This window comes from Dendrobates tinctorius, unplaced genomic scaffold, assembly GCF_039654945.1.
Source record: "Dendrobates tinctorius isolate UK_male_01 unplaced genomic scaffold, ASM3965494v1 ptg000251l, whole genome shotgun sequence".
NCBI classification, from domain to species: domain Eukaryota; kingdom Metazoa; phylum Chordata; class Amphibia; order Anura; family Dendrobatidae; genus Dendrobates; species Dendrobates tinctorius.
In genome coordinates, this window is record NW_027361918.1 from 11,407,988 (window position 1) to 11,435,430 (window position 27,443).

At 40.7% G+C, this 27,443-nt stretch overlaps 22 non-coding genes across 22 annotated transcripts; 5 read left to right on the plus strand and 17 right to left on the minus strand.

The window, feature by feature from the left end:
• Window positions 1-371: 371 nt before the first annotated feature.
• On the minus strand, window positions 372-443 carry TRNAI-UAU (transfer RNA isoleucine (anticodon UAU)). Its single transcript has one exon. It is a non-coding gene; the product is annotated as a tRNA-Ile (tRNA).
• A 559-nt stretch (window positions 444-1,002) lies between these two features.
• On the minus strand, window positions 1,003-1,088 carry TRNAY-GUA (transfer RNA tyrosine (anticodon GUA)). The gene is given in 2 exon segments: window positions 1,003-1,038; window positions 1,052-1,088. It is a non-coding gene; the product is annotated as a tRNA-Tyr (tRNA).
• Window positions 1,089-1,196: 108 nt separating this feature from the next.
• Window positions 1,197-1,269, minus strand: TRNAA-AGC (transfer RNA alanine (anticodon AGC)). Its single transcript has one exon. It is a non-coding gene; the product is annotated as a tRNA-Ala (tRNA).
• Window positions 1,270-3,376: 2,107 nt separating this feature from the next.
• Window positions 3,377-3,450, plus strand: TRNAN-GUU (transfer RNA asparagine (anticodon GUU)). The gene has a single exon. It is a non-coding gene; the product is annotated as a tRNA-Asn (tRNA).
• A 223-nt stretch (window positions 3,451-3,673) lies between these two features.
• Window positions 3,674-3,759, minus strand: TRNAY-GUA (transfer RNA tyrosine (anticodon GUA)). The gene is given in 2 exon segments: window positions 3,674-3,709; window positions 3,723-3,759. It is a non-coding gene; the product is annotated as a tRNA-Tyr (tRNA).
• Window positions 3,760-3,867: 108 nt separating this feature from the next.
• On the minus strand, window positions 3,868-3,940 carry TRNAA-AGC (transfer RNA alanine (anticodon AGC)). Its single transcript has one exon. It is a non-coding gene; the product is annotated as a tRNA-Ala (tRNA).
• Window positions 3,941-6,344: 2,404 nt separating this feature from the next.
• TRNAY-GUA (transfer RNA tyrosine (anticodon GUA)) lies at window positions 6,345-6,430 on the minus strand. Its single transcript is given in 2 exon segments — window positions 6,345-6,380; window positions 6,394-6,430. It is a non-coding gene; the product is annotated as a tRNA-Tyr (tRNA).
• A 108-nt stretch (window positions 6,431-6,538) lies between these two features.
• Window positions 6,539-6,611, minus strand: TRNAA-AGC (transfer RNA alanine (anticodon AGC)). The gene has a single exon. It is a non-coding gene; the product is annotated as a tRNA-Ala (tRNA).
• Window positions 6,612-8,716: 2,105 nt separating this feature from the next.
• Window positions 8,717-8,790, plus strand: TRNAN-GUU (transfer RNA asparagine (anticodon GUU)). The gene has a single exon. It is a non-coding gene; the product is annotated as a tRNA-Asn (tRNA).
• Window positions 8,791-9,013: 223 nt separating this feature from the next.
• TRNAY-GUA (transfer RNA tyrosine (anticodon GUA)) lies at window positions 9,014-9,099 on the minus strand. The gene is given in 2 exon segments: window positions 9,014-9,049; window positions 9,063-9,099. It is a non-coding gene; the product is annotated as a tRNA-Tyr (tRNA).
• Window positions 9,100-9,207: 108 nt separating this feature from the next.
• On the minus strand, window positions 9,208-9,280 carry TRNAA-AGC (transfer RNA alanine (anticodon AGC)). The gene has a single exon. It is a non-coding gene; the product is annotated as a tRNA-Ala (tRNA).
• A 2,030-nt stretch (window positions 9,281-11,310) lies between these two features.
• On the minus strand, window positions 11,311-11,396 carry TRNAY-GUA (transfer RNA tyrosine (anticodon GUA)). Its single transcript is given in 2 exon segments — window positions 11,311-11,346; window positions 11,360-11,396. It is a non-coding gene; the product is annotated as a tRNA-Tyr (tRNA).
• Window positions 11,397-11,504: 108 nt separating this feature from the next.
• Window positions 11,505-11,577, minus strand: TRNAA-AGC (transfer RNA alanine (anticodon AGC)). Its single transcript has one exon. It is a non-coding gene; the product is annotated as a tRNA-Ala (tRNA).
• A 1,730-nt stretch (window positions 11,578-13,307) lies between these two features.
• TRNAN-GUU (transfer RNA asparagine (anticodon GUU)) lies at window positions 13,308-13,381 on the plus strand. The gene has a single exon. It is a non-coding gene; the product is annotated as a tRNA-Asn (tRNA).
• Window positions 13,382-13,604: 223 nt separating this feature from the next.
• On the minus strand, window positions 13,605-13,690 carry TRNAY-GUA (transfer RNA tyrosine (anticodon GUA)). Its single transcript is given in 2 exon segments — window positions 13,605-13,640; window positions 13,654-13,690. It is a non-coding gene; the product is annotated as a tRNA-Tyr (tRNA).
• A 2,585-nt stretch (window positions 13,691-16,275) lies between these two features.
• Window positions 16,276-16,361, minus strand: TRNAY-GUA (transfer RNA tyrosine (anticodon GUA)). Its single transcript is given in 2 exon segments — window positions 16,276-16,311; window positions 16,325-16,361. It is a non-coding gene; the product is annotated as a tRNA-Tyr (tRNA).
• Window positions 16,362-18,649: 2,288 nt separating this feature from the next.
• Window positions 18,650-18,723, plus strand: TRNAN-GUU (transfer RNA asparagine (anticodon GUU)). Its single transcript has one exon. It is a non-coding gene; the product is annotated as a tRNA-Asn (tRNA).
• A 223-nt stretch (window positions 18,724-18,946) lies between these two features.
• On the minus strand, window positions 18,947-19,032 carry TRNAY-GUA (transfer RNA tyrosine (anticodon GUA)). The gene is given in 2 exon segments: window positions 18,947-18,982; window positions 18,996-19,032. It is a non-coding gene; the product is annotated as a tRNA-Tyr (tRNA).
• A 2,211-nt stretch (window positions 19,033-21,243) lies between these two features.
• Window positions 21,244-21,329, minus strand: TRNAY-GUA (transfer RNA tyrosine (anticodon GUA)). The gene is given in 2 exon segments: window positions 21,244-21,279; window positions 21,293-21,329. It is a non-coding gene; the product is annotated as a tRNA-Tyr (tRNA).
• Window positions 21,330-23,240: 1,911 nt separating this feature from the next.
• On the plus strand, window positions 23,241-23,314 carry TRNAN-GUU (transfer RNA asparagine (anticodon GUU)). Its single transcript has one exon. It is a non-coding gene; the product is annotated as a tRNA-Asn (tRNA).
• Window positions 23,315-23,537: 223 nt separating this feature from the next.
• Window positions 23,538-23,623, minus strand: TRNAY-GUA (transfer RNA tyrosine (anticodon GUA)). Its single transcript is given in 2 exon segments — window positions 23,538-23,573; window positions 23,587-23,623. It is a non-coding gene; the product is annotated as a tRNA-Tyr (tRNA).
• Window positions 23,624-26,208: 2,585 nt separating this feature from the next.
• Window positions 26,209-26,294, minus strand: TRNAY-GUA (transfer RNA tyrosine (anticodon GUA)). The gene is given in 2 exon segments: window positions 26,209-26,244; window positions 26,258-26,294. It is a non-coding gene; the product is annotated as a tRNA-Tyr (tRNA).
• Window positions 26,295-27,443: the final 1,149 nt, after the last annotated feature.

Sequence of the window (27,443 nt, forward strand, 5' to 3'; positions counted from 1 at the left end):
AGCGAAAAGATTGATCTTTTATGGTTTGGTTTGAATATAGAAAATGCTGAGAGGTCGCGAATCTCCTTCTGGTCCTTTGGCACGAGTTGTACTGGGATTTAGGATTTTGACTAGTGTTTTTGATCCGAGACACGTTTGCTGTTGACAGAAAAGTTCAGTTGATATGCAATGATGAAGTTTATAAAACACAACTATTTAGAAGAGGTTGGTTTCAATCCATTGACCGCTGGGTTTCACAATGTGAATTATGGCCTACAAATACAGTCGTGCAATTTTCTAGTAAACCATTTCTCTGTATATAGAGAACCAAACTGGGGGAATGAAAAAAAACTTACCTAGTTTGTAGAAAAAAGTTGTAATGCAGCACAATTTAGCAGAGGATGGTTTTGATCCATCGACCTCTGGGTTATAGGCCCAGCACGCTTCCGCTGCGCCACTCTGCTTGTGTTAACAGATGTACAGAGTAAAATTCTAATGACTGTTTGTGTTCATGTCGATGACATGTAAATTTTCAGCCATTACATATTTGTTGGCGACTAGAGTACTCCTGGGGTTCTGCAATTGTTTCTTTGTTTTTTTTTGCTTTCTTGTGTCATATTATTGTTGAAAATCATTAGAGGAAATGGTGTCTGACCATTGTTTAAGGTTCCGGTTAAAACTGGTGGGTGCGTCCGGCTGTTAGACGAAAGTTCGGCAGGCGTTTGTGTCTCTGTGGCGCAATCGGTTAGCGCGTTCGGCTGTTAACCGAAAGGTTGGTGGTTTGAGTCCACCCAGGGACGTTGGTTCCTTTTGCTTGGGTAGCATGCTACAGTTGAAGACGTTTTCACATTGGTGCTCAGCATCTCCATAAAGTAAAAGCACTGTTGCTGCCTAAGATTTGAATTCACAAGGCAAACTGGAGAAAAAACTTTCCGGTTGTGTTTCTGTCTACATGTCCAGAAAGAGCATAGCTGTCTGGTATTTGCCAGAAGGTTGAAAACATCTGATAGAATACACAAAACTTCCTTCGAGCCGGAATTGAACCAGCGACCTAAGGATTGCTAATTTAGATCTACAGTCCTCCGCTCTACCAGCTGAGCTATCGAAGGCTTGATTTAGCCATTGTTGAAAGTCTTCAAGGTTTGGACGTGTGTGCCACGAGCAGGTGGCATAAACAATTCACTCGGCCAACTGAAAAAGGAATCCAAAGATTGTATTGGAGAATGCGGGCATCGATCCCGCTACCTCTCGCATGCTAAGCGAGCGCTCTACCACTTGAGCTAATCCCCCATGCCCGACGAACGCCATTATCAGTTTCACGCCACACCATGTCACAGTTTACTTATAGTCAAATGTGCCATTGAGTGCTTTTTTTTTTTTTTTTTTTAAGTACAGATTCCTTTCTCCCATATTTGAAGAACATCTACGGAGTTCACAATGTGAATTATGGCCTACAAATACAGTCGGGCAATTTTCTAGCAAACCATTTCTATGTATGTAGAGAACCAGACTGGGGGAGTAAAAAAAACTTACCTAGTTTGTAGAAAAAAGTTGTAATGCAGCACAATCCCAAGCAAAAAGATTGACCTTTTATGGTTTGGTTTGAATATAGAAAATGCTGAGAGGTCGCGAATCTCCTTCTGGTCCTTTGGCACGAGTTGTACTGGGATTTAGGATTTTGACTAGTGTTTTTGATCCGAGACACGTTTGCTGTTGACAGAAAAGTTCAGTTGATATGCAATGATGAAGTTTATAAATCACAACTATTTAGCAGAGGTTGGTTTCGATCCATCGACCGCTGGGTTTCACAATGTGAATTATGGCCTACAAATACAGTCGGGCAATTTTCTAGCAAACCATTTCTATGTATGTAGAGAACCAGACTGGGGGAGTAAAAAAAACTTACCTAGTTTGTAGAAAAAAGTTGTAATGCAGCACAATCCCAAGCAAAAAGATTGACCTTTTATGGTTTGGTTTGAATATAGAAAATGCTGAGAGGTCGCGAATCTCCTTCTGGTCCTTTGGCACGAGTTGTACTGGGATTTAGGATTTTGACTAGTGTTTTTGATCCGAGACACGTTTGCTGTTGACAGAAAAGTTCAGTTGATATGCAATGATGAAGTTTATAAATCACAACTATTTAGCAGAGGTTGGTTTCGATCCATCGACCGCTGGGTTTCACAATGTGAATTATGGCCTACAAATACAGTCGGGCAATTTTCTAGCAAACCATTTCTATGTATGTAGAGAACCAGACTGGGGGAGTAAAAAAAACTTACCTAGTTTGTAGAAAAAAGTTGTAATGCAGCACAATCCCAAGCAAAAAGATTGACCTTTTATGGTTTGGTTTGAATATAGAAAATGCTGAGAGGTCGCGAATCTCCTTCTGGTCCTTTGGCACGAGTTGTACTGGGATTTAGGATTTTGACTAGTGTTTTTGATCCGAGACACGTTTGCTGTTGACAGAAAAGTTCAGTTGATATGCAATGATGAAGTTTATAAAACACAACTATTTAGCAGAGGTTGGTTTCGATCCATCGACCGCTGGGTTTCACAATGTGAATTATGGCCTACAAATACAGTCGAGCAATTTTCTAGTAAACCATTTCTCTGTATATAGAGAACCAAACTGGGGGAATGAAAAAAAACTTACCTAGTTTGTAGAAAAAAGTTGTAATGCAGCACAATCCCAAGCGAAAAGATTGATCTTTTATGGTTTGGTTTGAATATAGAAAATGCTGAGAGGTCGCGAATCTCCTTCTGGTCCTTTGGCACGAGTTGTACTGGGATTTAGGATTTTGACTAGTGTTTTTGATCCGAGACACGTTTGCTGTTGACAGAAAAGTTCAGTTGATATGCAATGATGAAGTTTATAAAACACAACTATTTAGAAGAGGTTGGTTTCAATCCATTGACCGCTGGGTTTCACAATGTGAATTATGGCCTACAAATACAGTCGTGCAATTTTCTAGTAAACCATTTCTCTGTATATAGAGAACCAAACTGGGGGAATGAAAAAAAACTTACCTAGTTTGTAGAAAAAAGTTGTAATGCAGCACAATTTAGCAGAGGATGGTTTCGATCCATCGACCTCTGGGTTATGGGCCCAGCACGCTTCCGCTGCGCCACTCTGCTTGTGTTAACAGATTTACAGAGTAAAATTCTAATGACTGTTTGTGTTCATGTCGATGACATGTAAATTTTCAGCCATTACATATTTGTTGGCGACTAGAGTACTCCTGGGGTTCTGCAATTGTTTCTTTGTTTTTTTTTGCTTTCTTGTGTCATATTATTGTTGAAAATCATTAGAGGAAATGGTGTCTGACCATTGTTTAAGGTTCCGGTTAAAACTGGTGGGTGCGTCCGGCTGTTAGACGAAAGTTCGGCAGGCGTTTGTGTCTCTGTGGCGCAATCGGTTAGCGCGTTCGGCTGTTAACCGAAAGGTTGGTGGTTCGAGTCCACCCAGGGACGTTGGTTCCTTTTGCTTGGGTAGCATGCTACAGTTGAAGACGTTTTCACATTGGTGCTCAGCATCTCCATAAAGTAAAAGCACTGTTGCTGCCTAAGATTTGAATTCACAAGGCAAACTGGAGAAAAAACTTTCCGGTTGTGTTTCTGTCTACATGTCCAGAAAGAGCATAGCTGTCTGGTATTTGCCAGAAGGTTGAAAACATCTGATAGAATACACAAAACTTCCTTCGAGCCGGAATTGAACCAGCGACCTAAGGATTGCTAATTTAGATCTACAGTCCTCCGCTCTACCAGCTGAGCTATCGAAGGCTTGATTTAGCCATTGTTGAAAGTCTTCAAGGTTTGGACGTGTGTGCCACGAGCAGGTGGCATAAACAATTCACTCGGCCAACTGAAAAAGGAATCCAAAGATTGTATTGGAGAATGCGGGCATCGATCCCGCTACCTCTCGCATGCTAAGCGAGCGCTCTACCACTTGAGCTAATCCCCCATGCCCGACGAACGCCATTATCAGTTTCACGCCACACCATGTCACAGTTTACTTATAGTCAAATGTGCCATTGAGTGCTTTTTTTTTTTTTTTTTTTAAGTACAGATTCCTTTCTCCCATATTTGAAGAACATCTACGGAGTTCACAATGTGAATTATGGCCTACAAATACAGTCGGGCAATTTTCTAGCAAACCATTTCTATGTATGTAGAGAACCAGACTGGGGGAGTAAAAAAAACTTACCTAGTTTGTAGAAAAAAGTTGTAATGCAGCACAATCCCAAGCAAAAAGATTGACCTTTTATGGTTTGGTTTGAATATAGAAAATGCTGAGAGGTCGCGAATCTCCTTCTGGTCCTTTGGCACGAGTTGTACTGGGATTTAGGATTTTGACTAGTGTTTTTGATCCGAGACACGTTTGCTGTTGACAGAAAAGTTCAGTTGATATGCAATGATGAAGTTTATAAATCACAACTATTTAGCAGAGGTTGGTTTCGATCCATCGACCGCTGGGTTTCACAATGTGAATTATGGCCTACAAATACAGTCGGGCAATTTTCTAGCAAACCATTTCTATGTATGTAGAGAACCAGACTGGGGGAGTAAAAAAAACTTACCTAGTTTGTAGAAAAAAGTTGTAATGCAGCACAATCCCAAGCAAAAAGATTGACCTTTTATGGTTTGGTTTGAATATAGAAAATGCTGAGAGGTCGCGAATCTCCTTCTGGTCCTTTGGCACGAGTTGTACTGGGATTTAGGATTTTGACTAGTGTTTTTGATCCGAGACACGTTTGCTGTTGACAGAAAAGTTCAGTTGATATGCAATGATGAAGTTTATAAATCACAACTATTTAGCAGAGGTTGGTTTCGATCCATCGACCGCTGGGTTTCACAATGTGAATTATGGCCTACAAATACAGTCGGGCAATTTTCTAGCAAACCATTTCTATGTATGTAGAGAACCAGACTGGGGGAGTAAAAAAAACTTACCTAGTTTGTAGAAAAAAGTTGTAATGCAGCACAATCCCAAGCAAAAAGATTGACCTTTTATGGTTTGGTTTGAATATAGAAAATGCTGAGAGGTCGCGAATCTCCTTCTGGTCCTTTGGCACGAGTTGTACTGGGATTTAGGATTTTGACTAGTGTTTTTGATCCGAGACACGTTTGCTGTTGACAGAAAAGTTCAGTTGATATGCAATGATGAAGTTTATAAAACACAACTATTTAGCAGAGGTTGGTTTCGATCCATCGACCGCTGGGTTTCACAATGTGAATTATGGCCTACAAATACAGTCGAGCAATTTTCTAGTAAACCATTTCTCTGTATATAGAGAACCAAACTGGGGGAATGAAAAAAAACTTACCTAGTTTGTAGAAAAAAGTTGTAATGCAGCACAATCCCAAGCGAAAAGATTGATCTTTTATGGTTTGGTTTGAATATAGAAAATGCTGAGAGGTCGCGAATCTCCTTCTGGTCCTTTGGCACGAGTTGTACTGGGATTTAGGATTTTGACTAGTGTTTTTGATCCGAGACACGTTTGCTGTTGACAGAAAAGTTCAGTTGATATGCAATGATGAAGTTTATAAAACACAACTATTTAGAAGAGGTTGGTTTCAATCCATTGACCGCTGGGTTTCACAATGTGAATTATGGCCTACAAATACAGTCGTGCAATTTTCTAGTAAACCATTTCTCTGTATATAGAGAACCAAACTGGGGGAATGAAAAAAAACTTACCTAGTTTGTAGAAAAAAGTTGTAATGCAGCACAATTTAGCAGAGGATGGTTTTGATCCATCGACCTCTGGGTTATGGGCCCAGCACGCTTCCGCTGCGCCACTCTGCTTGTGTTAACAGATGTACAGAGTAAAATTCTAATGACTGTTTGTGTTCATGTCGATGACATGTAAATTTTCAGCCATTACATATTTGTTGGCGACTAGAGTACTCCTGGGGTTCTGCAATTGTTTCTTTGTTTTTTTTTGCTTTCTTGTGTCATATTATTGTTGAAAATCATTAGAGGAAATGGTGTCTGACCATTGTTTAAGGTTCCGGTTAAAACTGGTGGGTGCGTCCGGCTGTTAGACGAAAGTTCGGCAGGCGTTTGTGTCTCTGTGGCGCAATCGGTTAGCGCGTTCGGCTGTTAACCGAAAGGTTGGTGGTTTGAGTCCACCCAGGGACGTTGGTTCCTTTTGCTTGGGTAGCATGCTACAGTTGAAGACGTTTTCACATTGGTGCTCAGCATCTCCATAAAGTAAAAGCACTGTTGCTGCCTAAGATTTGAATTCACAAGGCAAACTGGAGAAAAAACTTTCCGGTTGTGTTTCTGTCTACATGTCCAGAAAGAGCATAGCTGTCTGGTATTTGCCAGAAGGTTGAAAACATCTGATAGAATACACAAAACTTCCTTCGAGCCGGAATTGAACCAGCGACCTAAGGATTGCTAATTTAGATCTACAGTCCTCCGCTCTACCAGCTGAGCTATCGAAGGCTTGATTTAGCCATTGTTGAAAGTCTTCAAGGTTTGGACGTGTGTGCCACGAGCAGGTGGCATAAACAATTCACTCGGCCAACTGAAAAAGGAATCCCAAGATTGTATTGGAGAATGCGGGCATCGATCCCGCTACCTCTCGCATGCTAAGCGAGCGCTCTACCACTTGAGCTAATCCCCCATGCCCGAAGAACGCCATTATCAGTTTCACGCCACACCATGTCACAGTTTACTTATAGTCAAATGTGCCATTGAGTGCTTTTTTTTTTTTTTTTTTTAAGTACAGATTCCTTTCTCCCATATTTGAAGAACATCTACGGAGTTCACAATGTGAATTATGGCCTACAAATACAGTCGGGCAATTTTCTAGCAAACCATTTCTATGTATGTAGAGAACCAGACTGGGGGAGTAAAAAAAACTTACCTAGTTTGTAGAAAAAAGTTGTAATGCAGCACAATCCCAAGCAAAAAGATTGACCTTTTATGGTTTGGTTTGAATATAGAAAATGCTGAGAGGTCGCGAATCTCCTTCTGGTCCTTTGGCACGAGTTGTACTGGGATTTAGGATTTTGACTAGTGTTTTTGATCCGAGACACGTTTGCTGTTGACAGAAAAGTTCAGTTGATATGCAATGATGAAGTTTATAAATCACAACTATTTAGCAGAGGTTGGTTTCGATCCATCGACCGCTGGGTTTCACAATGTGAATTATGGCCTACAAATACAGTCGGGCAATTTTCTAGCAAACCATTTCTATGTATGTAGAGAACCAGACTGGGGGAGTAAAAAAAACTTACCTAGTTTGTAGAAAAAAGTTGTAATGCAGCACAATCCCAAGCAAAAAGATTGACCTTTTATGGTTTGGTTTGAATATAGAAAATGCTGAGAGGTCGCGAATCTCCTTCTGGTCCTTTGGCACGAGTTGTACTGGGATTTAGGATTTTGACTAGTGTTTTTGATCCGAGACACGTTTGCTGTTGACAGAAAAGTTCAGTTGATATGCAATGATGAAGTTTATAAATCACAACTATTTAGCAGAGGTTGGTTTCGATCCATCGACCGCTGGGTTTCACAATGTGAATTATGGCCTACAAATACAGTCGGGCAATTTTCTAGCAAACCATTTCTATGTATGTAGAGAACCAGACTGGGGGAGTAAAAAAAACTTACCTAGTTTGTAGAAAAAAGTTGTAATGCAGCACAATCCCAAGCAAAAAGATTGACCTTTTATGGTTTGGTTTGAATATAGAAAATGCTGAGAGGTCGCGAATCTCCTTCTGGTCCTTTGGCACGAGTTGTACTGGGATTTAGGATTTTGACTAGTGTTTTTGATCCGAGACACGTTTGCTGTTGACAGAAAAGTTCAGTTGATATGCAATGATGAAGTTTATAAAACACAACTATTTAGCAGAGGTTGGTTTCGATCCATCGACCGCTGGGTTTCACAATGTGAATTATGGCCTACAAATACAGTCGAGCAATTTTCTAGTAAACCATTTCTCTGTATATAGAGAACCAAACTGGGGGAATGAAAAAAAACTTACCTAGTTTGTAGAAAAAAGTTGTAATGCAGCACAATCCCAAGCGAAAAGATTGATCTTTTATGGTTTGGTTTGAATATAGAAAATGCTGAGAGGTCGCGAATCTCCTTCTGGTCCTTTGGCACGAGTTGTACTGGGATTTAGGATTTTGACTAGTGTTTTTGATCCGAGACACGTTTGCTGTTGACAGAAAAGTTCAGTTGATATGCAATGATGAAGTTTATAAAACAACTATTTAGAAGAGGTTGGTTTCAATCCATTGACCGCTGGGTTTCACAATGTGAATTATGGCCTACAAATACAGTCGTGCAATTTTCTAGTAAACCATTTCTCTGTATATAGAGAACCAAACTGGGGGAATGAAAAAAAACTTACCTAGTTTGTAGAAAAAAGTTGTAATGCAGCACAATTTAGCAGAGGATGGTTTCGATCCATCGACCTCTGGGTTATGGGCCCAGCACGCTTCCGCTGCGCCACTCTGCTTGTGTTAACAGATTTACAGAGTAAAATTCTAATGACTGTTTGTGTTCATGTCGATGACATGTAAATTTTCAGCCATTACATATTTGTTGGCGACTAGAGTACTCCTGGGGTTCTGCAATTGTTTCTTTGTTTTTTTTTGCTTTCTTGTGTCATATTATTGTTGAAAATCATTAGAGGAAATGGTGTCTGACCATTGTTTAAGGTTCCGGTTAAAACTGGTGGGTGCGTCCGGCTGTTAGACGAAAGTTCGGCAGGCGTTTGTGTCTCTGTGGCGCAATCGGTTAGCGCGTTCGGCTGTTAACCGAAAGGTTGGTGGTTCGAGTCCACCCAGGGACGTTGGTTCCTTTTGCTTGGGTAGCATGCTACAGTTGAAGACGTTTTCACATTGGTGCTCAGCATCTCCATAAAGTAAAAGCACTGTTGCTGCCTAAGATTTGAATTCACAAGGCAAACTGGAGAAAAAACTTTCCGGTTGTGTTTCTGTCTACATGTCCAGAAAGAGCATAGCTGTCTGGTATTTGCCAGAAGGTTGAAAACATCTGATAGAATACACAAAACTTCCTTCGAGCCGGAATTGAACCAGCGACCTAAGGATTGCTAATTTAGATCTACAGTCCTCCGCTCTACCAGCTGAGCTATCGAAGGCTTGATTTAGCCATTGTTGAAAGTCTTCAAGGTTTGGACGTGTGTGCCACGAGCAGGTGGCATAAACAATTCACTCGGCCAACTGAAAAAGGAATCCAAAGATTGTATTGGAGAATGCGGGCATCGATCCCGCTACCTCTCGCATGCTAAGCGAGCGCTCTACCACTTGAGCTAATCCCCCATGCCCGACGAACGCCATTATCAGTTTCACGCCACACCATGTCACAGTTTACTTATAGTCAAATGTGCCATTGAGTGCTTTTTTTTTTTTTTTTTTTAAGTACAGATTCCTTTCTCCCATATTTGAAGAACATCTACGGAGTTCACAATGTGAATTATGGCCTACAAATACAGTCGGGCAATTTTCTAGCAAACCATTTCTATGTATGTAGAGAACCAGACTGGGGGAGTAAAAAAAACTTACCTAGTTTGTAGAAAAAAGTTGTAATGCAGCACAATCCCAAGCAAAAAGATTGACCTTTTATGGTTTGGTTTGAATATAGAAAATGCTGAGAGGTCGCGAATCTCCTTCTGGTCCTTTGGCACGAGTTGTACTGGGATTTAGGATTTTGACTAGTGTTTTTGATCCGAGACACGTTTGCTGTTGACAGAAAAGTTCAGTTGATATGCAATGATGAAGTTTATAAATCACAACTATTTAGCAGAGGTTGGTTTCGATCCATCGACCGCTGGGTTTCACAATGTGAATTATGGCCTACAAATACAGTCGGGCAATTTTCTAGCAAACCATTTCTATGTATGTAGAGAACCAGACTGGGGGAGTAAAAAAAACTTACCTAGTTTGTAGAAAAAAGTTGTAATGCAGCACAATCCCAAGCAAAAAGATTGACCTTTTATGGTTTGGTTTGAATATAGAAAATGCTGAGAGGTCGCGAATCTCCTTCTGGTCCTTTGGCACGAGTTGTACTGGGATTTAGGATTTTGACTAGTGTTTTTGATCCGAGACACGTTTGCTGTTGACAGAAAAGTTCAGTTGATATGCAATGATGAAGTTTATAAATCACAACTATTTAGCAGAGGTTGGTTTCGATCCATCGACCGCTGGGTTTCACAATGTGAATTATGGCCTACAAATACAGTCGGGCAATTTTCTAGCAAACCATTTCTATGTATGTAGAGAACCAGACTGGGGGAGTAAAAAAAACTTACCTAGTTTGTAGAAAAAAGTTGTAATGCAGCACAATCCCAAGCAAAAAGATTGACCTTTTATGGTTTGGTTTGAATATAGAAAATGCTGAGAGGTCGCGAATCTCCTTCTGGTCCTTTGGCACGAGTTGTACTGGGATTTAGGATTTTGACTAGTGTTTTTGATCCGAGACACGTTTGCTGTTGACAGAAAAGTTCAGTTGATATGCAATGATGAAGTTTATAAAACACAACTATTTAGAAGAGGTTGGTTTCAATCCATTGACCGCTGGGTTTCACAATGTGAATTATGGCCTACAAATACAGTCGTGCAATTTTCTAGTAAACCATTTCTCTGTATATAGAGAACCAAACTGGGGGAATGAAAAAAAACTTACCTAGTTTGTAGAAAAAAGTTGTAATGCAGCACAATTTAGCAGAGGATGGTTTTGATCCATCGACCTCTGGGTTATGGGCCCAGCACGCTTCCGCTGCGCCACTCTGCTTGTGTTAACAGATGTACAGAGTAAAATTCTAATGACTGTTTGTGTTCATGTCGATGACATGTAAATTTTCAGCCATTACATATTTGTTGGCGACTAGAGTACTCCTGGGGTTCTGCAATTGTTTCTTTGTTTTTTTTTGCTTTCTTGTGTCATATTATTGTTGAAAATCATTAGAGGAAATGGTGTCTGACCATTGTTTAAGGTTCCGGTTAAAACTGGTGGGTGCGTCCGGCTGTTAGACGAAAGTTCGGCAGGCGTTTGTGTCTCTGTGGCGCAATCGGTTAGCGCGTTCGGCTGTTAACCGAAAGGTTGGTGGTTTGAGTCCACCCAGGGACGTTGGTTCCTTTTGCTTGGGTAGCATGCTACAGTTGAAGACGTTTTCACATTGGTGCTCAGCATCTCCATAAAGTAAAAGCACTGTTGCTGCCTAAGATTTGAATTCACAAGGCAAACTGGAGAAAAAACTTTCCGGTTGTGTTTCTGTCTACATGTCCAGAAAGATCATAGCTGTCTGGTATTTGCCAGAAGGTTGAAAACATCTGATAGAATACACAAAACTTCCTTCGAGCCGGAATTGAACCAGCGACCTAAGGATTGCTAATTTAGATCTACAGTCCTCCGCTCTACCAGCTGAGCTATCGAAGGCTTGATTTAGCCATTGTTGAAAGTCTTCAAGGTTTGGACGTGTGTGCCACGAGCAGGTGGCATAAACAATTCACTCGGCCAACTGAAAAAGGAATCCCAAGATTGTATTGGAGAATGCGGGCATCGATCCCGCTACCTCTCGCATGCTAAGCGAGCGCTCTACCACTTGAGCTAATCCCCCATGCCCGACGAACGCCATTATCAGTTTCACGCCACACCATGTCACAGTTTACTTATAGTCAAATGTGCCATTGAGTGCTTTTTTTTTTTTTTTAAGTACAGATTCCTTTCTCCCATATTTGAAGAACATCTACGGAGTTCACAATGTGAATTATGGCCTACAAATACAGTCGGGCAATTTTCTAGCAAACCATTTCTATGTATGTAGAGAACCAGACTGGGGGAGTAAAAAAAACTTACCTAGTTTGTAGAAAAAAGTTGTAATGCAGCACAATCCCAAGCAAAAAGATTGACCTTTTATGGTTTGGTTTGAATATAGAAAATGCTGAGAGGTCGCGAATCTCCTTCTGGTCCTTTGGCACGAGTTGTACTGGGATTTAGGATTTTGACTAGTGTTTTTGATCCGAGACACGTTTGCTGTTGACAGAAAAGTTCAGTTGATATGCAATGATGAAGTTTATAAATCACAACTATTTAGCAGAGGTTGGTTTCGATCCATCGACCGCTGGGTTTCACAATGTGAATTATGGCCTACAAATACAGTCGGGCAATTTTCTAGCAAACCATTTCTATGTATGTAGAGAACCAGACTGGGGGAGTAAAAAAAACTTACCTAGTTTGTAGAAAAAAGTTGTAATGCAGCACAATCCCAAGCAAAAAGATTGACCTTTTATGGTTTGGTTTGAATATAGAAAATGCTGAGAGGTCGCGAATCTCCTTCTGGTCCTTTGGCACGAGTTGTACTGGGATTTAGGATTTTGACTAGTGTTTTTGATCCGAGACACGTTTGCTGTTGACAGAAAAGTTCAGTTGATATGCAATGATGAAGTTTATAAAACACAACTATTTAGCAGAGGTTGGTTTCGATCCATCGACCGCTGGGTTTCACAATGTGAATTATGGCCTACAAATACAGTCGAGCAATTTTCTAGTAAACCATTTCTCTGTATATAGAGAACCAAACTGGGGGAATGAAAAAAAACTTACCTAGTTTGTAGAAAAAAGTTGTAATGCAGCACAATCCCAAGCGAAAAGATTGATCTTTTATGGTTTGGTTTGAATATAGAAAATGCTGAGAGGTCGCGAATCTCCTTCTGGTCCTTTGGCACGAGTTGTACTGGGATTTAGGATTTTGACTAGTGTTTTTGATCCGAGACACGTTTGCTGTTGACAGAAAAGTTCAGTTGATATGCAATGATGAAGTTTATAAAACACAACTATTTAGAAGAGGTTGGTTTCAATCCATTGACCGCTGGGTTTCACAATGTGAATTATGGCCTACAAATACAGTCGTGCAATTTTCTAGTAAACCATTTCTCTGTATATAGAGAACCAAACTGGGGGAATGAAAAAAAACTTACCTAGTTTGTAGAAAAAAGTTGTAATGCAGCACAATTTAGCAGAGGATGGTTTCGATCCATCGACCTCTGGGTTATGGGCCCAGCACGCTTCCGCTGCGCCACTCTGCTTGTGTTAACAGATTTACAGAGTAAAATTCTAATGACTGTTTGTGTTCATGTCGATGACATGTAAATTTTCAGCCATTACATATTTGTTGGCGACTAGAGTACTCCTGGGGTTCTGCAATTGTTTCTTTGTTTTTTTTTGCTTTCTTGTGTCATATTATTGTTGAAAATCATTAGAGGAAATGGTGTCTGACCATTGTTTAAGGTTCCGGTTAAAACTGGTGGGTGCGTCCGGCTGTTAGACGAAAGTTCGGCAGGCGTTTGTGTCTCTGTGGCGCAATCGGTTAGCGCGTTCGGCTGTTAACCGAAAGGTTGGTGGTTCGAGTCCACCCAGGGACGTTGGTTCCTTTTGCTTGGGTAGCATGCTACAGTTGAAGACGTTTTCACATTGGTGCTCAGCATCTCCATAAAGTAAAAGCACTGTTGCTGCCTAAGATTTGAATTCACAAGGCAAACTGGAGAAAAAACTTTCCGGTTGTGTTTCTGTCTACATGTCCAGAAAGAGCATAGCTGTCTGGTATTTGCCAGAAGGTTGAAAACATCTGATAGAATACACAAAACTTCCTTCGAGCCGGAATTGAACCAGCGACCTAAGGATTGCTAATTTAGATCTACAGTCCTCCGCTCTACCAGCTGAGCTATCGAAGGCTTGATTTAGCCATTGTTGAAAGTCTTCAAGGTTTGGACGTGTGTGCCACGAGCAGGTGGCATAAACAATTCACTCGGCCAACTGAAAAAGGAATCCAAAGATTGTATTGGAGAATGCGGGCATCGATCCCGCTACCTCTCGCATGCTAAGCGAGCGCTCTACCACTTGAGCTAATCCCCCATGCCCGACGAACGCCATTATCAGTTTCACGCCACACCATGTCACAGTTTACTTATAGTCAAATGTGCCATTGAGTGCTTTTTTTTTTTTTTTTTTTAAGTACAGATTCCTTTCTCCCATATTTGAAGAACATCTACGGAGTTCACAATGTGAATTATGGCCTACAAATACAGTCGGGCAATTTTCTAGCAAACCATTTCTATGTATGTAGAGAACCAGACTGGGGGAGTAAAAAAAACTTACCTAGTTTGTAGAAAAAAGTTGTAATGCAGCACAATCCCAAGCAAAAAGATTGACCTTTTATGGTTTGGTTTGAATATAGAAAATGCTGAGAGGTCGCGAATCTCCTTCTGGTCCTTTGGCACGAGTTGTACTGGGATTTAGGATTTTGACTAGTGTTTTTGATCCGAGACACGTTTGCTGTTGACAGAAAAGTTCAGTTGATATGCAATGATGAAGTTTATAAATCACAACTATTTAGCAGAGGTTGGTTTCGATCCATCGACCGCTGGGTTTCACAATGTGAATTATGGCCTACAAATACAGTCGGGCAATTTTCTAGCAAACCATTTCTATGTATGTAGAGAACCAGACTGGGGGAGTAAAAAAAACTTACCTAGTTTGTAGAAAAAAGTTGTAATGCAGCACAATCCCAAGCAAAAAGATTGACCTTTTATGGTTTGGTTTGAATATAGAAAATGCTGAGAGGTCGCGAATCTCCTTCTGGTCCTTTGGCACGAGTTGTACTGGGATTTAGGATTTTGACTAGTGTTTTTGATCCGAGACACGTTTGCTGTTGACAGAAAAGTTCAGTTGATATGCAATGATGAAGTTTATAAATCACAACTATTTAGCAGAGGTTGGTTTCGATCCATCGACCGCTGGGTTTCACAATGTGAATTATGGCCTACAAATACAGTCGGGCAATTTTCTAGCAAACCATTTCTATGTATGTAGAGAACCAGACTGGGGGAGTAAAAAAAACTTACCTAGTTTGTAGAAAAAAGTTGTAATGCAGCACAATCCCAAGCAAAAAGATTGACCTTTTATGGTTTGGTTTGAATATAGAAAATGCTGAGAGGTCGCGAATCTCCTTCTGGTCCTTTGGCACGAGTTGTACTGGGATTTAGGATTTTGACTAGTGTTTTTGATCCGAGACACGTTTGCTGTTGACAGAAAAGTTCAGTTGATATGCAATGATGAAGTTTATAAAACACAACTATTTAGCAGAGGTTGGTTTCGATCCATCGACCGCTGGGTTTCACAATGTGAATTATGGCCTACAAATACAGTCGAGCAATTTTCTAGTAAACCATTTCTCTGTATATAGAGAACCAAACTGGGGGAATGAAAAAAAACTTACCTAGTTTGTAGAAAAAAGTTGTAATGCAGCACAATCCCAAGCGAAAAGATTGATCTTTTATGGTTTGGTTTGAATATAGAAAATGCTGAGAGGTCGCGAATCTCCTTCTGGTCCTTTGGCACGAGTTGTACTGGGATTTAGGATTTTGACTAGTGTTTTTGATCCGAGACACGTTTGCTGTTGACAGAAAAGTTCAGTTGATATGCAATGATGAAGTTTATAAAACACAACTATTTAGAAGAGGTTGGTTTCAATCCATTGACCGCTGGGTTTCACAATGTGAATTATGGCCTACAAATACAGTCGTGCAATTTTCTAGTAAACCATTTCTCTGTATATAGAGAACCAAACTGGGGGAATGAAAAAAAACTTACCTAGTTTGTAGAAAAAAGTTGTAATGCAGCACAATTTAGCAGAGGATGGTTTTGATCCATCGACCTCTGGGTTATGGGCCCAGCACGCTTCCGCTGCGCCACTCTGCTTGTGTTAACAGATGTACAGAGTAAAATTCTAATGACTGTTTGTGTTCATGTCGATGACATGTAAATTTTCAGCCATTACATATTTGTTGGCGACTAGAGTACTCCTGGGGTTCTGCAATTGTTTCTTTGTTTTTTTTTGCTTTCTTGTGTCATATTATTGTTGAAAATCATTAGAGGAAATGGTGTCTGACCATTGTTTAAGGTTCCGGTTAAAACTGGTGGGTGCGTCCGGCTGTTAGACGAAAGTTCGGCAGGCGTTTGTGTCTCTGTGGCGCAATCGGTTAGCGCGTTCGGCTGTTAACCGAAAGGTTGGTGGTTTGAGTCCACCCAGGGACGTTGGTTCCTTTTGCTTGGGTAGCATGCTACAGTTGAAGACGTTTTCACATTGGTGCTCAGCATCTCCATAAAGTAAAAGCACTGTTGCTGCCTAAGATTTGAATTCACAAGGCAAACTGGAGAAAAAACTTTCCGGTTGTGTTTCTGTCTACATGTCCAGAAAGAGCATAGCTGTCTGGTATTTGCCAGAAGGTTGAAAACATCTGATAGAATACACAAAACTTCCTTCGAGCCGGAATTGAACCAGCGACCTAAGGATTGCTAATTTAGATCTACAGTCCTCCGCTCTACCAGCTGAGCTATCGAAGGCTTGATTTAGCCATTGTTGAAAGTCTTCAAGGTTTGGACGTGTGTGCCACGAGCAGGTGGCATAAACAATTCACTCGGCCAACTGAAAAAGGAATCCAAAGATTGTATTGGAGAATGCGGGCATCGATCCCGCTACCTCTCGCATGCTAAGCGAGCGCTCTACCACTTGAGCTAATCCCCCATGCCCGACGAACGCCATTATCAGTTTCACGCCACACCATGTCACAGTTTACTTATAGTCAAATGTGCCATTGAGTGCTTTTTTTTTTTTTTTTTTTAAGTACAGATTCCTTTCTCCCATATTTGAAGAACATCTACGGAGTTCACAATGTGAATTATGGCCTACAAATACAGTCGGGCAATTTTCTAGCAAACCATTTCTATGTATGTAGAGAACCAGACTGGGGGAGTAAAAAAAACTTACCTAGTTTGTAGAAAAAAGTTGTAATGCAGCACAATCCCAAGCAAAAAGATTGACCTTTTATGGTTTGGTTTGAATATAGAAAATGCTGAGAGGTCGCGAATCTCCTTCTGGTCCTTTGGCACGAGTTGTACTGGGATTTAGGATTTTGACTAGTGTTTTTGATCCGAGACACGTTTGCTGTTGACAGAAAAGTTCAGTTGATATGCAATGATGAAGTTTATAAATCACAACTATTTAGCAGAGGTTGGTTTCGATCCATCGACCGCTGGGTTTCACAATGTGAATTATGGCCTACAAATACAGTCGGGCAATTTTCTAGCAAACCATTTCTATGTATGTAGAGAACCAGACTGGGGGAGTAAAAAAAACTTACCTAGTTTGTAGAAAAAAGTTGTAATGCAGCACAATCCCAAGCAAAAAGATTGACCTTTTATGGTTTGGTTTGAATATAGAAAATGCTGAGAGGTCGCGAATCTCCTTCTGGTCCTTTGGCACGAGTTGTACTGGGATTTAGGATTTTGACTAGTGTTTTTGATCCGAGACACGTTTGCTGTTGACAGAAAAGTTCAGTTGATATGCAATGATGAAGTTTATAAATCACAACTATTTAGCAGAGGTTGGTTTCGATCCATCGACCGCTGGGTTTCACAATGTGAATTATGGCCTACAAATACAGTCGGGCAATTTTCTAGCAAACCATTTCTATGTATGTAGAGAACCAGACTGGGGGAGTAAAAAAAACTTACCTAGTTTGTAGAAAAAAGTTGTAATGCAGCACAATCCCAAGCAAAAAGATTGACCTTTTATGGTTTGGTTTGAATATAGAAAATGCTGAGAGGTCGCGAATCTCCTTCTGGTCCTTTGGCACGAGTTGTACTGGGATTTAGGATTTTGACTAGTGTTTTTGATCCGAGACACGTTTGCTGTTGACAGAAAAGTTCAGTTGATATGCAATGATGAAGTTTATAAAACACAACTATTTAGCAGAGGTTGGTTTCGATCCATCGACCGCTGGGTTTCACAATGTGAATTATGGCCTACAAATACAGTCGAGCAATTTTCTAGTAAACCATTTCTCTGTATATAGAGAACCAAACTGGGGGAATGAAAAAAAACTTACCTAGTTTGTAGAAAAAAGTTGTAATGCAGCACAATCCCAAGCGAAAAGATTGATCTTTTATGGTTTGGTTTGAATATAGAAAATGCTGAGAGGTCGCGAATCTCCTTCTGGTCCTTTGGCACGAGTTGTACTGGGATTTAGGATTTTGACTAGTGTTTTTGATCCGAGACACGTTTGCTGTTGACAGAAAAGTTCAGTTGATATGCAATGATGAAGTTTATAAAACACAACTATTTAGAAGAGGTTGGTTTCAATCCATTGACCGCTGGGTTTCACAATGTGAATTATGGCCTACAAATACAGTCGTGCAATTTTCTAGTAAACCATTTCTCTGTATATAGAGAACCAAACTGGGGGAATGAAAAAAAACTTACCTAGTTTGTAGAAAAAAGTTGTAATGCAGCACAATTTAGCAGAGGATGGTTTCGATCCATCGACCTCTGGGTTATGGGCCCAGCACGCTTCCGCTGCGCCACTCTGCTTGTGTTAACAGATTTACAGAGTAAAATTCTAATGACTGTTTGTGTTCATGTCGATGACATGTAAATTTTCAGCCATTACATATTTGTTGGCGACTAGAGTACTCCTGGGGTTCTGCAATTGTTTCTTTGTTTTTTTTTGCTTTCTTGTGTCATATTATTGTTGAAAATCATTAGAGGAAATGGTGTCTGACCATTGTTTAAGGTTCCGGTTAAAACTGGTGGGTGCGTCCGGCTGTTAGACGAAAGTTCGGCAGGCGTTTGTGTCTCTGTGGCGCAATCGGTTAGCGCGTTCGGCTGTTAACCGAAAGGTTGGTGGTTCGAGTCCACCCAGGGACGTTGGTTCCTTTTGCTTGGGTAGCATGCTACAGTTGAAGACGTTTTCACATTGGTGCTCAGCATCTCCATAAAGTAAAAGCACTGTTGCTGCCTAAGATTTGAATTCACAAGGCAAACTGGAGAAAAAACTTTCCGGTTGTGTTTCTGTCTACATGTCCAGAAAGAGCATAGCTGTCTGGTATTTGCCAGAAGGTTGAAAACATCTGATAGAATACACAAAACTTCCTTCGAGCCGGAATTGAACCAGCGACCTAAGGATTGCTAATTTAGATCTACAGTCCTCCGCTCTACCAGCTGAGCTATCGAAGGCTTGATTTAGCCATTGTTGAAAGTCTTCAAGGTTTGGACGTGTGTGCCACGAGCAGGTGGCATAAACAATTCACTCGGCCAACTGAAAAAGGAATCCAAAGATTGTATTGGAGAATGCGGGCATCGATCCCGCTACCTCTCGCATGCTAAGCGAGCGCTCTACCACTTGAGCTAATCCCCCATGCCCGACGAACGCCATTATCAGTTTCACGCCACACCATGTCACAGTTTACTTATAGTCAAATGTGCCATTGAGTGCTTTTTTTTTTTTTTTTTTTAAGTACAGATTCCTTTCTCCCATATTTGAAGAACATCTACGGAGTTCACAATGTGAATTATGGCCTACAAATACAGTCGGGCAATTTTCTAGCAAACCATTTCTATGTATGTAGAGAACCAGACTGGGGGAGTAAAAAAAACTTACCTAGTTTGTAGAAAAAAGTTGTAATGCAGCACAATCCCAAGCAAAAAGATTGACCTTTTATGGTTTGGTTTGAATATAGAAAATGCTGAGAGGTCGCGAATCTCCTTCTGGTCCTTTGGCACGAGTTGTACTGGGATTTAGGATTTTGACTAGTGTTTTTGATCCGAGACACGTTTGCTGTTGACAGAAAAGTTCAGTTGATATGCAATGATGAAGTTTATAAATCACAACTATTTAGCAGAGGTTGGTTTCGATCCATCGACCGCTGGGTTTCACAATGTGAATTATGGCCTACAAATACAGTCGGGCAATTTTCTAGCAAACCATTTCTATGTATGTAGAGAACCAGACTGGGGGAGTAAAAAAAACTTACCTAGTTTGTAGAAAAAAGTTGTAATGCAGCACAATCCCAAGCAAAAAGATTGACCTTTTATGGTTTGGTTTGAATATAGAAAATGCTGAGAGGTCGCGAATCTCCTTCTGGTCCTTTGGCACGAGTTGTACTGGGATTTAGGATTTTGACTAGTGTTTTTGATCCGAGACACGTTTGCTGTTGACAGAAAAGTTCAGTTGATATGCAATGATGAAGTTTATAAATCACAACTATTTAGCAGAGGTTGGTTTCGATCCATCGACCGCTGGGTTTCACAATGTGAATTATGGCCTACAAATACAGTCGGGCAATTTTCTAGCAAACCATTTCTATGTATGTAGAGAACCAGACTGGGGGAGTAAAAAAAACTTACCTAGTTTGTAGAAAAAAGTTGTAATGCAGCACAATCCCAAGCAAAAAGATTGACCTTTTATGGTTTGGTTTGAATATAGAAAATGCTGAGAGGTCGCGAATCTCCTTCTGGTCCTTTGGCACGAGTTGTACTGGGATTTAGGATTTTGACTAGTGTTTTTGATCCGAGACACGTTTGCTGTTGACAGAAAAGTTCAGTTGATATGCAATGATGAAGTTTATAAAACACAACTATTTAGAAGAGGTTGGTTTCAATCCATTGACCGCTGGGTTTCACAATGTGAATTATGGCCTACAAATACAGTCGTGCAATTTTCTAGTAAACCATTTCTCTGTATATAGAGAACCAAACTGGGGGAATGAAAAAAAACTTACCTAGTTTGTAGAAAAAAGTTGTAATGCAGCACAATTTAGCAGAGGATGGTTTTGATCCATCGACCTCTGGGTTATGGGCCCAGCACGCTTCCGCTGCGCCACTCTGCTTGTGTTAACAGATGTACAGAGTAAAATTCTAATGACTGTTTGTGTTCATGTCGATGACATGTAAATTTTCAGCCATTACATATTTGTTGGCGACTAGAGTACTCCTGGGGTTCTGCAATTGTTTCTTTGTTTTTTTTTGCTTTCTTGTGTCATATTATTGTTGAAAATCATTAGAGGAAATGGTGTCTGACCATTGTTTAAGGTTCCGGTTAAAACTGGTGGGTGCGTCCGGCTGTTAGACGAAAGTTCGGCAGGCGTTTGTGTCTCTGTGGCGCAATCGGTTAGCGCGTTCGGCTGTTAACCGAAAGGTTGGTGGTTTGAGTCCACCCAGGGACGTTGGTTCCTTTTGCTTGGGTAGCATGCTACAGTTGAAGACGTTTTCACATTGGTGCTCAGCATCTCCATAAAGTAAAAGCACTGTTGCTGCCTAAGATTTGAATTCACAAGGCAAACTGGAGAAAAAACTTTCCGGTTGTGTTTCTGTCTACATGTCCAGAAAGATCATAGCTGTCTGGTATTTGCCAGAAGGTTGAAAACATCTGATAGAATACACAAAACTTCCTTCGAGCCGGAATTGAACCAGCGACCTAAGGATTGCTAATTTAGATCTACAGTCCTCCGCTCTACCAGCTGAGCTATCGAAGGCTTGATTTAGCCATTGTTGAAAGTCTTCAAGGTTTGGACGTGTGTGCCACGAGCAGGTGGCATAAACAATTCACTCGGCCAACTGAAAAAGGAATCCCAAGATTGTATTGGAGAATGCGGGCATCGATCCCGCTACCTCTCGCATGCTAAGCGAGCGCTCTACCACTTGAGCTAATCCCCCATGCCCGACGAACGCCATTATCAGTTTCACGCCACACCATGTCACAGTTTACTTATAGTCAAATGTGCCATTGAGTGCTTTTTTTTTTTTTTTAAGTACAGATTCCTTTCTCCCATATTTGAAGAACATCTACGGAGTTCACAATGTGAATTATGGCCTACAAATACAGTCGGGCAATTTTCTAGCAAACCATTTCTATGTATGTAGAGAACCAGACTGGGGGAGTAAAAAAAACTTACCTAGTTTGTAGAAAAAAGTTGTAATGCAGCACAATCCCAAGCAAAAAGATTGACCTTTTATGGTTTGGTTTGAATATAGAAAATGCTGAGAGGTCGCGAATCTCCTTCTGGTCCTTTGGCACGAGTTGTACTGGGATTTAGGATTTTGACTAGTGTTTTTGATCCGAGACACGTTTGCTGTTGACAGAAAAGTTCAGTTGATATGCAATGATGAAGTTTATAAATCACAACTATTTAGCAGAGGTTGGTTTCGATCCATCGACCGCTGGGTTTCACAATGTGAATTATGGCCTACAAATACAGTCGGGCAATTTTCTAGCAAACCATTTCTATGTATGTAGAGAACCAGACTGGGGGAGTAAAAAAAACTTACCTAGTTTGTAGAAAAAAGTTGTAATGCAGCACAATCCCAAGCAAAAAGATTGACCTTTTATGGTTTGGTTTGAATATAGAAAATGCTGAGAGGTCGCGAATCTCCTTCTGGTCCTTTGGCACGAGTTGTACTGGGATTTAGGATTTTGACTAGTGTTTTTGATCCGAGACACGTTTGCTGTTGACAGAAAAGTTCAGTTGATATGCAATGATGAAGTTTATAAAACACAACTATTTAGCAGAGGTTGGTTTCGATCCATCGACCGCTGGGTTTCACAATGTGAATTATGGCCTACAAATACAGTCGAGCAATTTTCTAGTAAACCATTTCTCTGTATATAGAGAACCAAACTGGGGGAATGAAAAAAAACTTACCTAGTTTGTAGAAAAAAGTTGTAATGCAGCACAATCCCAAGCGAAAAGATTGATCTTTTATGGTTTGGTTTGAATATAGAAAATGCTGAGAGGTCGCGAATCTCCTTCTGGTCCTTTGGCACGAGTTGTACTGGGATTTAGGATTTTGACTAGTGTTTTTGATCCGAGACACGTTTGCTGTTGACAGAAAAGTTCAGTTGATATGCAATGATGAAGTTTATAAAACACAACTATTTAGAAGAGGTTGGTTTCAATCCATTGACCGCTGGGTTTCACAATGTGAATTATGGCCTACAAATACAGTCGTGCAATTTTCTAGTAAACCATTTCTCTGTATATAGAGAACCAAACTGGGGGAATGAAAAAAAACTTACCTAGTTTGTAGAAAAAAGTTGTAATGCAGCACAATTTAGCAGAGGATGGTTTCGATCCATCGACCTCTGGGTTATGGGCCCAGCACGCTTCCGCTGCGCCACTCTGCTTGTGTTAACAGATTTACAGAGTAAAATTCTAATGACTGTTTGTGTTCATGTCGATGACATGTAAATTTTCAGCCATTACATATTTGTTGGCGACTAGAGTACTCCTGGGGTTCTGCAATTGTTTCTTTGTTTTTTTTTGCTTTCTTGTGTCATATTATTGTTGAAAATCATTAGAGGAAATGGTGTCTGACCATTGTTTAAGGTTCCGGTTAAAACTGGTGGGTGCGTCCGGCTGTTAGACGAAAGTTCGGCAGGCGTTTGTGTCTCTGTGGCGCAATCGGTTAGCGCGTTCGGCTGTTAACCGAAAGGTTGGTGGTTCGAGTCCACCCAGGGACGTTGGTTCCTTTTGCTTGGGTAGCATGCTACAGTTGAAGACGTTTTCACATTGGTGCTCAGCATCTCCATAAAGTAAAAGCACTGTTGCTGCCTAAGATTTGAATTCACAAGGCAAACTGGAGAAAAAACTTTCCGGTTGTGTTTCTGTCTACATGTCCAGAAAGAGCATAGCTGTCTGGTATTTGCCAGAAGGTTGAAAACATCTGATAGAATACACAAAACTTCCTTCGAGCCGGAATTGAACCAGCGACCTAAGGATTGCTAATTTAGATCTACAGTCCTCCGCTCTACCAGCTGAGCTATCGAAGGCTTGATTTAGCCATTGTTGAAAGTCTTCAAGGTTTGGACGTGTGTGCCACGAGCAGGTGGCATAAACAATTCACTCGGCCAACTGAAAAAGGAATCCAAAGATTGTATTGGAGAATGCGGGCATCGATCCCGCTACCTCTCGCATGCTAAGCGAGCGCTCTACCACTTGAGCTAATCCCCCATGCCCGACGAACGCCATTATCAGTTTCACGCCACACCATGTCACAGTTTACTTATAGTCAAATGTGCCATTGAGTGCTTTTTTTTTTTTTTTTTTTAAGTACAGATTCCTTTCTCCCATATTTGAAGAACATCTACGGAGTTCACAATGTGAATTATGGCCTACAAATACAGTCGGGCAATTTTCTAGCAAACCATTTCTATGTATGTAGAGAACCAGACTGGGGGAGTAAAAAAAACTTACCTAGTTTGTAGAAAAAAGTTGTAATGCAGCACAATCCCAAGCAAAAAGATTGACCTTTTATGGTTTGGTTTGAATATAGAAAATGCTGAGAGGTCGCGAATCTCCTTCTGGTCCTTTGGCACGAGTTGTACTGGGATTTAGGATTTTGACTAGTGTTTTTGATCCGAGACACGTTTGCTGTTGACAGAAAAGTTCAGTTGATATGCAATGATGAAGTTTATAAATCACAACTATTTAGCAGAGGTTGGTTTCGATCCATCGACCGCTGGGTTTCACAATGTGAATTATGGCCTACAAATACAGTCGGGCAATTTTCTAGCAAACCATTTCTATGTATGTAGAGAACCAGACTGGGGGAGTAAAAAAAACTTACCTAGTTTGTAGAAAAAAGTTGTAATGCAGCACAATCCCAAGCAAAAAGATTGACCTTTTATGGTTTGGTTTGAATATAGAAAATGCTGAGAGGTCGCGAATCTCCTTCTGGTCCTTTGGCACGAGTTGTACTGGGATTTAGGATTTTGACTAGTGTTTTTGATCCGAGACACGTTTGCTGTTGACAGAAAAGTTCAGTTGATATGCAATGATGAAGTTTATAAATCACAACTATTTAGCAGAGGTTGGTTTCGATCCATCGACCGCTGGGTTTCACAATGTGAATTATGGCCTACAAATACAGTCGGGCAATTTTCTAGCAAACCATTTCTATGTATGTAGAGAACCAGACTGGGGGAGTAAAAAAAACTTACCTAGTTTGTAGAAAAAAGTTGTAATGCAGCACAATCCCAAGCAAAAAGATTGACCTTTTATGGTTTGGTTTGAATATAGAAAATGCTGAGAGGTCGCGAATCTCCTTCTGGTCCTTTGGCACGAGTTGTACTGGGATTTAGGATTTTGACTAGTGTTTTTGATCCGAGACACGTTTGCTGTTGACAGAAAAGTTCAGTTGATATGCAATGATGAAGTTTATAAAACACAACTATTTAGCAGAGGTTGGTTTCGATCCATCGACCGCTGGGTTTCACAATGTGAATTATGGCCTACAAATACAGTCGAGCAATTTTCTAGTAAACCATTTCTCTGTATATAGAGAACCAAACTGGGGGAATGAAAAAAAACTTACCTAGTTTGTAGAAAAAAGTTGTAATGCAGCACAATCCCAAGCGAAAAGATTGATCTTTTATGGTTTGGTTTGAATATAGAAAATGCTGAGAGGTCGCGAATCTCCTTCTGGTCCTTTGGCACGAGTTGTACTGGGATTTAGGATTTTGACTAGTGTTTTTGATCCGAGACACGTTTGCTGTTGACAGAAAAGTTCAGTTGATATGCAATGATGAAGTTTATAAAACACAACTATTTAGAAGAGGTTGGTTTCAATCCATTGACCGCTGGGTTTCACAATGTGAATTATGGCCTACAAATACAGTCGTGCAATTTTCTAGTAAACCATTTCTCTGTATATAGAGAACCAAACTGGGGGAATGAAAAAAAACTTACCTAGTTTGTAGAAAAAAGTTGTAATGCAGCACAATTTAGCAGAGGATGGTTTTGATCCATCGACCTCTGGGTTATGGGCCCAGCACGCTTCCGCTGCGCCACTCTGCTTGTGTTAACAGATGTACAGAGTAAAATTCTAATGACTGTTTGTGTTCATGTCGATGACATGTAAATTTTCAGCCATTACATATTTGTTGGCGACTAGAGTACTCCTGGGGTTCTGCAATTGTTTCTTTGTTTTTTTTTGCTTTCTTGTGTCATATTATTGTTGAAAATCATTAGAGGAAATGGTGTCTGACCATTGTTTAAGGTTCCGGTTAAAACTGGTGGGTGCGTCCGGCTGTTAGACGAAAGTTCGGCAGGCGTTTGTGTCTCTGTGGCGCAATCGGTTAGCGCGTTCGGCTGTTAACCGAAAGGTTGGTGGTTTGAGTCCACCCAGGGACGTTGGTTCCTTTTGCTTGGGTAGCATGCTACAGTTGAAGACGTTTTCACATTGGTGCTCAGCATCTCCATAAAGTAAAAGCACTGTTGCTGCCTAAGATTTGAATTCACAAGGCAAACTGGAGAAAAAACTTTCCGGTTGTGTTTCTGTCTACATGTCCAGAAAGAGCATAGCTGTCTGGTATTTGCCAGAAGGTTGAAAACATCTGATAGAATACACAAAACTTCCTTCGAGCCGGAATTGAACCAGCGACCTAAGGATTGCTAATTTAGATCTACAGTCCTCCGCTCTACCAGCTGAGCTATCGAAGGCTTGATTTAGCCATTGTTGAAAGTCTTCAAGGTTTGGACGTGTGTGCCACGAGCAGGTGGCATAAACAATTCACTCGGCCAACTGAAAAAGGAATCCAAAGATTGTATTGGAGAATGCGGGCATCGATCCCGCTACCTCTCGCATGCTAAGCGAGCGCTCTACCACTTGAGCTAATCCCCCATGCCCGACGAACGCCATTATCAGTTTCACGCCACACCATGTCACAGTTTACTTATAGTCAAATGTGCCATTGAGTGCTTTTTTTTTTTTTTTTTTTAAGTACAGATTCCTTTCTCCCATATTTGAAGAACATCTACGGAGTTCACAATGTGAATTATGGCCTACAAATACAGTCGGGCAATTTTCTAGCAAACCATTTCTATGTATGTAGAGAACCAGACTGGGGGAGTAAAAAAAACTTACCTAGTTTGTAGAAAAAAGTTGTAATGCAGCACAATCCCAAGCAAAAAGATTGACCTTTTATGGTTTGGTTTGAATATAGAAAATGCTGAGAGGTCGCGAATCTCCTTCTGGTCCTTTGGCACGAGTTGTACTGGGATTTAGGATTTTGACTAGTGTTTTTGATCCGAGACACGTTTGCTGTTGACAGAAAAGTTCAGTTGATATGCAATGATGAAGTTTATAAATCACAACTATTTAGCAGAGGTTGGTTTCGATCCATCGACCGCTGGGTTTCACAATGTGAATTATGGCCTACAAATACAGTCGGGCAATTTTCTAGCAAACCATTTCTATGTATGTAGAGAACCAGACTGGGGGAGTAAAAAAAACTTACCTAGTTTGTAGAAAAAAGTTGTAATGCAGCACAATCCCAAGCAAAAAGATTGACCTTTTATGGTTTGGTTTGAATATAGAAAATGCTGAGAGGTCGCGAATCTCCTTCTGGTCCTTTGGCACGAGTTGTACTGGGATTTAGGATTTTGACTAGTGTTTTTGATCCGAGACACGTTTGCTGTTGACAGAAAAGTTCAGTTGATATGCAATGATGAAGTTTATAAATCACAACTATTTAGCAGAGGTTGGTTTCGATCCATCGACCGCTGGGTTTCACAATGTGAATTATGGCCTACAAATACAGTCGGGCAATTTTCTAGCAAACCATTTCTATGTATGTAGAGAACCAGACT